Genomic DNA, 12729 nt, shown 5'->3' with positions numbered 1-12729 from the left:
CCTTCTGGTTTCCTTCCACCCTGCTGGCACCTTTGTAAAAGTCCTTTTATTAAACCTTCTTCAAGGTACCCAATTTGAGTGTGCCAGTGATTTCCTGTTGGGACTATAATCGATATGCCAAGGAGCTTTTAAGAAATACAGATGCCTGGGGGCTTCCAAAACTCTCCAGGTGATTCTAGCTGATAGAAGGGATTGCAAACTTTTGCACTAAATCATGATGATGATTTTTGTTGTTGTTGTTGAATCACTAGTTGAATTACTAGTACGTATATACACACACATGCATGCATATTCACGTTCACAGGGAGAATGGCAGAGCCTTCACCAAAAGTGAGGTAATCTTGGTTTTGCAGGCTACCAGTCAGGCTGACGTATGGATTGATAAATGTGTGAACACTTAGGATCCAGCAGCCTTGTAAACACATTCAAAATATTTACTTTCATGCTGTTCCTTTCTTCTTCTTCTAACACCCAAATGTCAATTTTAATGGAAGCCACATCTCCTCATATTGATTGGTTCATCTTGATTTTATTAAGGTTCAGTTTGGCTGCCCAGGAAGCTTTTCTAGTGTTTGAAACATTTATAAAAATGTATTTGGGAGGGGTACGGTGGGGGAGGTAGGTGGGGGAGCAAAGAAAAAAAATCACATTTGCTTAAAGTAAAAGCACAGTTTGTTGCCCAGATTTCATTAATTCAATAAATAAAAATACAAGTAAGCTCCAACTTCAACAAGCTCAAGTTTCCCTCCTAGCTGTGAAACCACAGTACCCCGATGGCTTCTAAATGTGTCAACACATGACCTTCCCATCGCAAACTCACCCGTGGGGAGAACATGATTTATGAGGTTGTCTGACCATCTCTGAAAAGGCTTTAAATATTTTACTTTCATAATAAGTGTAGCTCCTTCATTCGGTGGTAAATGATCGTGGGTTCTTAGAGAAAAGGGTGAGTTTCTGGGGGGGGTGGGGAAGATCTCAACTTGGAAGAGATCCTCAAACAGCTCTGTGGCACCTTATGGTGTGTGAGCTAATTACTTGCCCTAAGTTGCCTAGTAAACCATCTTTGTTTGGGAAGGTTAAGTTTCACCTCTGTTCCAAAAAGTCAGAGCCAGACAGGGAAAGGAAAAAATGATGGTGTCTGTGGTGAGGCTGGCAATGCCGCCCACCGGCTGGTTATTTGGAAAGGTTTTAGAAGATGTGTTATGAGGCATGGTAATGTGTGTCATTTTTCATGACTGAAGTCAAAGGATTTAGCAAGTTGAGTCTGAGGACTTGGATGGGGCAGTGGAAAATACCAAATAATGTGTGAGCTTTGCATCCCACTGCTGCCCAGGGCTCTCCTACCATCCGAGACAGAGGAAGAGGACGCTATTTTTTGGACTGCCAAATGCAACAGTTAGAATATGAGAAATTTGGCTTAGCTCTAAAGTCATTTCTACATAGAAGAAAAGTGAGTTTTGGTTGTTGAAGAAGTCCCTCAGTTTACAAGTTGTTAATGGAGAACATGACTGTTCTTTGAAAAGGATAAGTCAAATAGTGACCCTCTTTTATTCTGAGAAAGATGAATTGACTCTAAAAAAATAGCATATGGAATATCTTTCTCTCCCAAGTTTCACTTCTGTTCTGGTTTCTTGTAAATGTGTGTTCAAGGGGAACAGAGGATATAGCTAACCCTCCTAGCCAAGGATCCTTAGTTCCAAGTAACGGAAACTCACTTGAATGCATGTTAAGACAAAAAAGCAACATTTCTTACAAGGATACAGGAGTATCCCATGGAATGTAATGGATCAAACGGAGGTCAGTCATAGGAGAGGCCAGAACAGGAGCCAGAGAGCCATGAAGAGCCAAGGCACCTGCTCCATCTGTTCAGTTGTCTGCCTTTCTGGTCCCCTGCTTTACCCTCTCCCTCCATTCTGCTTCTCTCTTCTTATCCCAGACTGGATTTCTCTCCTTATTCAGGTTCAAGGCTGAAGAGGACCATTCTGCAGTGATGTCTCCCATTACACAGTCACTTGGCTCAAGTGACCAGCCCAGATAATGAAAGAGCTATCCCTTAAGAGAGTGCTTCCAAACAATCTGCATGTTGTATTAACTCATTTAACCCTTCTACCCAGCCTATTAGGTTTATCCCCGTTTTAGAGATAACAAATTTGTGAAAGTCTCTCAGTCGTGTCCGACTCTTTGCGACCCCATTGGAATTCTCCAGGCTAGAATATTGGAGTGGGTAGCTGTTCCTTTCTCCAGCAGATCTTCCCAACCCGGGAATCAAACTGGGGTCTCCTGCATTGCAGGCAGATTCTTTACCAGCTGAGCTACCAGGGAACCCCTAACAAACTTGAGGCAGAAAAATTAAATGACTTATCCAAATTTATATAGCATGTGAGCAGTAGATACAGGTTTCAAATCGAGACAGCCTAACTCCAGAGCCTGTGCTCTTAATCAGGGCTGTTCTGCTCCCTGAGCCCCAGTGCCATTTCCCAGAAGAGAGAATGTGGTTGGCATCACTTGGATTGGGTGGGCACCCCACTCCAATCAGCCCTGGCCAAGGTGGTGATAGATGGACCTCAGCAGGACCACATGGCACAACGTGAATTGTAGGGCCCATCTCAGTGCTATTAAGGAATCAGTTATCCCAGAATGGAGATGGGGTTTGGACAGATACCACAAAGTCTTCATATTACTCTATGTAAATGCTGATGCTCTCTGAGCCAAGTCATGGGACAGTGTAGCAATACAGAATTGTGCTGTAGCTCAGCCGCTCAGTAGGTGTCTGACTGTAACCCAATGGACTGTAGCCCACCAGACTCCTCTGTCCATGGGATTTTCCAGGCAAGAATACGGGAGTGGGTTGCCATTCCCATCTCTAGGGGATTTTCCTGACCCAGGGAACCCATGTCTCCTGAGTCTCTTGCACTGGCATGTGGATTCTTTAACCACTGAGCCACAAGGTCATTAAAATATTTCAAGCACTGAGGATTTTCCTGGACATTATTATTTTCAGAGGCAACCCTACATGTGACTGATTTTTTTTTTCCCAGCATTCTCTAAAGATGAGATTTAAAATTTCCCATGTGGCAGTTTAGCCAGGTTCTTGCAGTAGGGGAGTTCTTCTCCCCATCTAACCTAAATGAATCTAATGGCAGCTGAAACTGATCACTTTGTGTTGCTTTCAGAGTAAACTGCACACAAAGGGAACATGTGAGGAGATGCTGAGGTAATCTGTTCTTTGGCTGAGTGTCACACTGACTTAATTAGAAAATTTTATCAAAAGACTAATAACAAAGGCATAAAACATTCCTGGAATTATGTGTCCGGAAAAAGTTTCATTAATTCAAGTTTTTTATATATAAACAAGTACATAAATGAGGAAAGCACTCCAAGTCTGAGAGAACATTGGCTCCCTAACAGAAATGGCAGGGACGATAAAACTGTGAACTAAGAAATAGGCAATTTTTGATTCATATTTCTGACCCTCACCCCATAAATGCCCTAATGCATGAGGCATTGGCCCATGTGGAAATTCTGATGCATTCACCAGATTCCTAATACAAAATTCCATTGAATGTATATAATATTCCACCACAGCAAATGAACTAAGGAAAAAGAAAAAGAAAACAAGATATGCTCATTTTATTCTAAATTATCCAAAGATGTTTTCAGCTTACCCTCTCCTCAAACTTTCTCTATTTTTGCTTCTAGCTAGCTTTTTACCTTTTGCAGGCCCTCAAATTTTTTAGCAGTCCTCATCTCTCTTCTATTGTGGCCAAAGGATTAGCTGATAGTTTGCCCCCATTCCCTCATTACATACACACACACACTCACATATATTCACATGCACACCCTTCTTGAGTCTGAGCCTCGATGTCTTCCCTGAAATTTGGTTTGGGTCTATTTCACTCCAGCTCAGCTTATAACAAGTAGTCTCCTAGGCATTCCTAACCTTGTTTCCACTCTCAGAAAACAAAAATGGCTGTCAGCTGCCACAGGGATCACTTCTGCCATGTCTCTTTATCACAGTCTCTCAGTTCCCTATATCATCAATGGAAGCTGCAACCCAGCTTCAACCAGTCCTCTCTGTGACCCCTCCAGTTCCCCATTTAACTAGAATTCTTCATTTCACTCCAACCTCCACCTACGACATCACTCCAACTCTCCTGAACAATCTGCTCTCACTTTCAATTATTCTTGGGAGCCTGACTTCTGAGTGATACGTACCAGGGACATCCAAATGGATGAGCTAAGAACAACCCCCATTGTACCTGAAGTGAGAAAAAGAAAGTCCTCAACCACCAATAACCCCACAAAGAGCAGACAAGAAAAGATAAGGTAACACTTTTTTTCTCTGTGGATACTTTCAGGTTGTCAACGCTTACATATAACCTCTTATTTTACAACCAAATAGCACCTCTCTAAGATAGGCAGTGCCTGGAAACTCCCATGGATGGAGGAGCCTGGTAGGCTGTAGTCCATGGGGTCGCTAAGAGTTGGACACGACTGAGCGACTTCACTTTCACTTTTCACTTTCATGCATTGGAGAAGGAAATGGCAACCCACTCCAGTGTTCTTGCCTGGAGAATCCCAGGGATGGGGCAGCCTGGTGGGCTGTCATCTATGGGGTCTCACAGAGTCGGACATGACTGACGTGACTTAGCAGCAGCAGCAGCAAGATAGGCAGGGACTGGATGATTTTTGTTGTTGTTTGACAGATGTGGAATCTCAGATCTTTTGATTTCAGGTCTGTTCCACTCTGTATCTCCTGGAGTTAAGAACCTGTTCCACAGGCACCAAAGCTTTGGTCAAGGGCTCCAGCAACCAGGCTAGAATGCTTTATTGATAGAGATGGCAGCACAGTACATACTACATACATTTGATTCATATATTCAACAAATACTGAGTCCATGACCAGCTACTGAGCTAGTACTTGGGACACTTATCTTCTGTCTTCCAGATTGCTGAAAGTATTTGCTAAAGACCTTTGCAGCAGTTGAGGGTTGAGAATTTCAAGGATATTGAGGCAGAGGCCACAGCCAACTCCTGACCATCAGTCCCACCCACAGATGGGGTTAGACGATGCCACCAGTTTCTTTAGGATATCCCTTTCGGTGATTCCTTCACTGCTATTAGCCAATGTCTCTCCCTCAACACCTCCTTCACCTGCTTTCCCGACTCATTAATGCTCAGGGTTCTTCCTGCCCCTAGTCCTTTCCACTCATGAAGAAAGCTCATCAAAACAACCAAGCTAGAAGCTCTTCTCTTCCAGGAAGTTTTTCACAAAACACAATGCTTAAAGTGGGCAATATTTAGTTCATATGAACACATTACAAATTTCAGATATTCCTTTATCAGGATGGGAGGGTTTAGTTATAAAGTGATCTCTGGCTGAAGGAAGCCTTCCTCAAGTAGCTCAAAGCACCAGGAATCATTGACACCATTCTGCCTATGCCCAAGGCCAGCTCAGAGGGAAGTTGCAGTGCGCTCTGCACAGAGAAGGGCCTGGACTCCAATGACCTGAGCTGTCTGCAAAATTGACTCCTGGGACTTGTTTTAAACCTTTATGTTTCCAGCCCCAAGTTCTCTGGCACTGATGGGGAAGCACTTCTTTTTGAGACTTAGGCGGCTTTTGTGAACACATGGGCCCTGACTTTCATTTCACCGGATACACTACTATAGTGTAGGAGGGGTTTGGCTGCACAGCTGGTGCCATCCTCTGTGTGTGCATGGTGGCTGTGGAAAAGACACACTCTCTGGGAATATGAGGAAAGACCCTACAAAGGAGGTGTCGTTCAGGCCAGCTGTGTCGAGGGGTGGGTGCAGCGTGTCAGGATGTGGAATGAAGAGACCAAGGCTTCAGTCTCTGCTCTCTCCTTTCTGGGAATGACCTCCCCGAGGCATTTCCCCTCTCTGGGTCTCAGGTTGCTCATCTGGGGTGGGAGTATCCCAAACCTTGACATTTGCTTGCAAACTCTTAGATTCTGGGATTCCTTAGACTTTGCTCTTAATCCAGTCTTTATGACTCTAGTTTCACCAGAAACTCTTTGTGAGGAACAAGGCCCAGCTGTGGAAGGCATCAGTGAAAGACGTCAAGTCAAACAGAAGGTGCAGGGAGCAGAAAAGAACCATGAACCGTGTGCCACCAAGGCTCATGATTCTCAGTTTTTTGAGAGGCCTGGCAGGTGGCAGGTAATGTGGGACATGCTAGGTCTATGGTAATAGGAAAATGTGAAGCTCCTTCTAAACCAGAGAGGGTGTGCCCCACCCACAGGCACTCAAATTCATGTCTTCTAAGCACTGCACCTGTCACACAGAGCAACTCCGCGGGTTGGCTTACAACCAAGGACAGCAGGTTTGAGACCCCGTACCATCTCCGGAACTAGAGAAAATATTTTTCCTGAAGGTAGCCAACTTGTCTGTTACCAGCTAAGACATTTTTCTTTTCAGAAATTCAGGTCAGTAGATTCCTTTTCAATCCGATGCTTCCCATGGAATCCAAAAGCAGAGACAAACAGGGTGGATCAGACAGAAAAGAGCTTAAAAACTTACAGTTTTAAGGACTTCCCTGGTGGTCCAGTGGCTAAGACTCCATGCTCCCAATGCAGGGGGTCTGAGTTTGATCCTTGGGCTAGGAACTAGATTCCACGTTTCAACTAACGATCCCACGTGCCACAACTAAGACCCAGTGCAGCCACACAAATAAATAAATATGTTAAAAACTTCCAGCCCATCTGAATCGCACTAGGCTCCAAGCGTCGACCCCAAAACTGGCTCTGTTGTTAAGCGGAAAAGCTTGTCTGCAACCTAAATGGTCCCCAATCACCTTCTGAACTGAGCAGTCCCTGAGAGCTGGGCAGAGTCACATAGGAGTGTGGCTTTTCAGATGAGAGAACAGCAGGCAAGAAATGGAGACTTCTTGCTAAGCCCCATTAACGTTTTAATAGAGCTTAAAGCAACGGTTCTCTTTGAAAACGCTTTATTCATAATTGACCAATTGTCATTAGATACAGTTACACTCCATGGCATCTTATTAGAAGGAGCTTGTTTGAACCCCTCCCCAAGCATTCATAGTAAATTCCTAACAGATGATGTCATAACAGGCCGTTACAATCCATAACATGTAGATACCATTAAAGCAATGTGTGTGCTTTTTTGGGACTGAAACATCTAACTTTATTATGAAGTTTGCTATAAAACCTGCTATGATGTATTTAACAATATTAAAGCGTTTATTCTTTCATATTGAAGTCACACTGCCCCTGTGATGCCTGTTATTCCTGCCACAAATCAGAATTGCCAAAACTATCAGCTCAGCGTTTAAACACTTCCTTAAGAGATTTCTTTCTTTCTCTTTTCCTCGTCTTCATTACTATTTTTTTTTTGCTATGAAAAAGCAGATGTTCTAAAGCTACAAGTAACTGAAAACCAGCAATATATGCTCAAAGGCTGAAACCTAATATTTATGATAAGCTGATCCAATGAGAAATGTCTCCCCAGTGACCCTGGTCATGAAGTGGGAACCCATGTGGTCACTGGCCCTGGTGAGATAGTTGTCATTTATCAGAACCCGTGCACTGTGATTCTCGATTAGGGACTTTCCTGACATCAGCAACTCTCTACCTACTTGATACAAAAAGCAAAATAAATATGAAATCCATCCTTACTGCATCACATTCCATTGGCTTTACAATTGCCATATAAGATAGCAGTGATGGATTCCATAATTTATGGAAGGAGATTTGGGCTTCTGGGTGGCGGTGGGCTCTACTTTTTGTCTTTATCACTGTAACAAATGTTATAGTTTCTAATAAATCCTTCAGGTAGAAACCACTGTCACAAATGTGTGTTTCTAATTGTTAATGAGAGCTAGAGATATTTATACTCAGACAAATGGCAAAAATAAGAGAAAGACCAGTATTCCTTAGAAGAAATCATCAAATTCAGACTGTGGTAGAGACTTGACTAACTGCAGTACTAATACTTTGGTATTCTGGGGAATGTGTGCATGTTGGGGAGGAAGCCTCCCCACAAGAGCTTCTGATCCAAATAAATTCTGTGAAAGAGCTGGACACAACTGAAGCAACTTAGCATGCACATGAATGCTCCATGATGAATATTCCATCACTTGCAGGTTAATTTGATATAACAAAGTCCTCTTTTAAAATGCAAGCATTCCTTAAAGGGTTAAGCCTATGAATTATTATGTTTTGGTACCTCTCTCATTACTGTAGTAATCTTCAGAAGATTCTCTTTAATTCAATCTACCAAACATTTTAGTGAGTGCCTATTAGGTATAAAATAGAGTACTCTGTCCATTATGGGGTTTTTAGAAACAAAGATTGTCCAAACCCTCTTAACGGCTCCTCAAAGGAGGTCCTGCAGGTTCCCAACAAGAAGTTTATTCAAGTAACTCAAGTGAAAGGCTCCCATTCCTCCCTGTCCTCCAGAACTCTCTGGATCTTTCTCACTGTTCCTGTTTCTTATTGTTCCCATTGAGACACTGGACATACATTTTTTCTCCCTGCGCCTACTTTTTCTATATGGAACTTCTAAACCCCATGGCTGTATTTGCTCTGTATGCATGTGTGTTCAGTTGTGTTCAACTCTTTTTCGATCCCATGGACTGTAGCCATCGGGGCTCCTCTGGCCATGGGATTCTCCAAGCAAGAATACTGGAGTGGGTTACCATTTCCTATTCCAGGGGATCTTCCAGGCTCAGGGACTGAACCCACATCTCTTACATCTCCTGCCTGGGCAGGTAGGCTCTTTACCACTAGCGCCATGTGGGAAGCCCTGTTTGCTCTGTAAAAGCCTATTGGGGCCAGAGCCCTGGGCTTCCACTTGCCAAGAGGAAATGCTTCCATTCAAATGAAAAAGACTGTATTTCTATAGGTCAAGCATGAGTCAGCCTGCGGGTTACTGTAGGAGGGAGCACTTGTCCCTGACTCTAGTGAATCCATGAGTGGGATTCCAGAAAGACTCACCCCTGTGATTTCCTCCCATCCCTCATTACTAACCACCCTGACCCCACTCCCAAAGGATTGATAAATTGACTGATTGTCAGTCAGGAAGAAAAAGTGGCCATACAAGGCTCAAGACTCTCATCTCCATTCTCTGAACTCACCTGTCTGCAGAAGGATGCATCTACTTGTCTGGGGCTATGAGTAAGGGGGTCTGTCCCTGGAGGTGAGATTTGTAATTTAGGAGAGAAGGGCAGATTCAATTCAGCAGAGTGTTGGCAATTCCATTTGGCCTCACATCAAAGCCACATTCTTTAATCCACCTTGAATCTGTAAAAAGCTGATATTTGGACCTCTACATGTCCAACCTCTGCACCTACCTCCCATCTCATCTGAATACTGCAAGGAAGAGAGCTATTTTGCTGGGGCGCGGGGGTGGCGGGAAATCCCTAAAAGCTAGCACTGTTACACCTCCTGCACTAAAGGTGGTACTGACTCCAGGTACTGTGTGCTCTGGGTGTGTCTTCTGCAGCATTTACGTGGAGACACAGTCCTCCAAAACTCTGTGGGCTGTTCTGGAAATCCTGCTTGGTACATTGCCATCCAACCCTAATCCCCATGGCAGAGATGCTTCTTCTTGGACACAAGTATGCAAAGTGATCTGATTAAATCCTCATTAATGAAATGTTAAGGAAGTAGTACCACATTTGCCTTCTCAGAAGTGTTCTGGTGATTTAATGGAGAAACACATGAGGAACCAGCTAACCAAAAATGATGAGTAAGAGGGGCAGAATTTCAGGCATACTTGAGCCAGATATTTGGGAACAAATCTAATCACCAGGCACTGAGGATGGAAAGCTTTAAATGCTTGCAGATAACATGCAGGGAAGAGAAAATACTGGTCTGACGATAAGAAAACCACGAGTTCAAGTATGACGGTAACTGGCGATGGTATTTGCCTTTGACATTAAGAAATAACACAGAGTGGGAGGGACTCAGGCAAGCCTGACACTATGGGCAACAAATAGCCTCAGTCAGTGTTCAACAAAAGGATTTATTTAAACCCTATATTTAAAAGAGGCAGCCTCTACTGGGTGCCAAAATATTGTCACTGAGCCAGATGGGGTTAATGGATCTTTTGCATTTTCAAGAGAAACAAGTCATAAATGTGGATTTTTATGTAAAAACATCTGAATGCAGAGTTCCAAAAAATAGCAAGGAGAAATAAGAAAGCCTTCCTAAGACATCAATGCAAGAAATAGAAGAAAACAATAGAATGGGAATGACTAGAGATCTCTTCAAGAAAATTAGAGATACCAAGGGAATATTTCATGCGAAGATGGGCACAATAAAAGACAGAAACGGTATGGACTTAACAGAAGCAGAAGATATTAAGAAAAGGTGGCAAGAATCACAGAAGAACTTTACAAAAAAGATCCCAATGACCCAGATAACCACAGTGGTGTGATCGGTCACCTAGAGCCAGACATCCTGGAGTCTGAACTCAAGTAGACCTTAGGAAGCAACATTACGAACAAAGCTAGTGGAGGTGATGGAGTTCCAGCTGAGCTATTTCAAGTCCTAAAAGATGATGCTGTGAAAGTGCTGCATTCAATATGCCAGCAAATTTGGAAAACTCAGCAGTGGCCACAGGACTGGAAAAGGTCAGTTTTCATTCCAATCCCAAAGAAAGGCAATGCCAAAGAATGTTCAAACTACCACTCAAAAGCACTTATCTCACACGCTAGCAAAGTATGCTCAAAATTCTCCAAGCGAGATTTCAACAGTACATGAACCAAGAACTTCCAGATGTTCAAGCTGGATTCAGAAAAAGCAGAGGAACCAGAGATCAAATTGTCAACATCCGTTGGATTATCGAAACAGCAAGAAAGTTCCAGAAAAACATCTATTGCTATTGCTATTGCTAAGTCACTTCAGTCGTGTCCGACCCTGTACAACCCCATAGACGACAGCCCACCAGGCTTCCCTGTCCCTGGGATTCTCCAGGCAAGAACACTGGAGTGGGTTGCCATTTCCTTCTCCAATGCATCAAAGTGAAAAGTGAAAGTGAAGTTGCTCAGTTGTGTCCGACCCTCAGCAACCCCATGGACTGCAGCCTTCCAGGCTCCTCCATCCATGGGATTTTCCTGGCAAGAGTATTGGAGTGGGGTGCCATTGCCTTCTCCGAGAAAAACATCTACTTCTGCTTTATTGACTATGCCAAAGCCTTTGACTGTGTGGATCACAACAAACTGTGGAAAATTCTGAAAGAGATGGGAATACAAGACCACCTGACCTGCTTCCTGAGAAATCTGTATGCACGTCAAAACCACAGTTAGAACCGGATATGGACAGCAGACTGGTTCCAAATTGAGTAGGAGTACGTCAAGGCTGTATATTGTTACCCTGTTTATTTAACTTATATGCAGAGTACATCAGGCGAAATGCCAGGCTGGATGAAGCACAAGCTGGAATCAATATTGCTGGGAGAAATATCAATAACCTTAGATGTGCAGATGACACCACCTGTATGGCACAAAGTAAAGAGGAACTCAAAAGCCTCTTGATGAAAGTGAAAGAAGAGAGTGAAAAAAACTGGCTTAAAACTCAGCATTCAAAAAATGAAGATCATGGCATCCAGTTCCATCACTTCATGGCAAATAGATAGGGAAACAATGGAAACAGTGACAGACTTTATTTTCTTGGGCTCCAAAATCACTGCAAATGCTGACTGCAGCCATGAAATTAAAAGATGGTTGCTCCTTGGAAGAAAAGCTACAACAAGCCTAGACAGCATATTAAAAAGCAGAGACATTACTTTGCCGACAAAGGTCCATCTAGTAAAAGCTATGATTTTTCCAGTAGTCATGTATGAATGTGAGAGTTGGACCATAAAGAAAGCTGAATGCTGAAGAGTTGATGCTTTTGAACTGTGGTGTTGGAGAAGACTCTTGCGAGTTCCTTGAACTTCGAGGAGGTCAAACCAGTAAATCCTAAAAGAAATCAGTCCTGAATATTTTTTGGAAGGACTGATTCTGACATTGAAGCTCCAATACTTTGGCCACCTGATGCGAAGAACTGATTACCTGGAAAAGACACTGAGGCTGGGAAAGATTGAAGGCAGGAGGAGAAGGGGACAACAAAAGATAAGATGGTTGGATGGCATCACTGACTCAATGGACTTGAGTTTGAGTAAGCTCCAGGAGTTGGTGATGGACAGGGAAAACTGGTGTGCTGCAATCCATGGGGTGGCAAAGAGTCGGAGATGACTGAGCAACTGAACTGAACTGACCTGCACCCTCCTTAGTGTTAGTAATGAATTCTCTAAGAAAACAAGGTCAAACAATAACAATCCCCCAGCCATACAGGCTCTGACTGTGCAGGAAGTGTGAGACTGTCCTTAGGCCCAAGCTGACCCAGGGGTGTTCTTTGCCCCCTAGGCCTTCACTGAGTCTGGCTTTTCTGGATGCAGGATCCCTGCATATGCTAAACTCTGGCCTTCCTAATTCTGATTTTTAAAATCACCATGAAATACTTCAAAGAGATGAGTACAGACTCATTTTCAATAGAATGAACTCCAGCTAGCTGAAAAAAAGGCTTGTTTCTTAGCCATGAACAGCTGCTAATACCACTTTGAATGTAATAATATAACTGGTGCCTTCTGATGTTCAGTTCAGTTCAGTTCAGTTGCTCAGTCGGGTCTGACTCTTTGCGACCCCATGAACCGCAGAACACCAGGCCTCCCTGTGCATCACCAACACCTGGAGTCCACCCAGGC

The sequence above is a fragment of the Bos indicus genome, chromosome 11 (assembly GCF_029378745.1).
Source record: "Bos indicus isolate NIAB-ARS_2022 breed Sahiwal x Tharparkar chromosome 11, NIAB-ARS_B.indTharparkar_mat_pri_1.0, whole genome shotgun sequence".
NCBI classification, from domain to species: Eukaryota; Metazoa; Chordata; class Mammalia; order Artiodactyla; family Bovidae; genus Bos; species Bos indicus.
Note: the sequence above shows the minus strand (reverse complement) of the source record.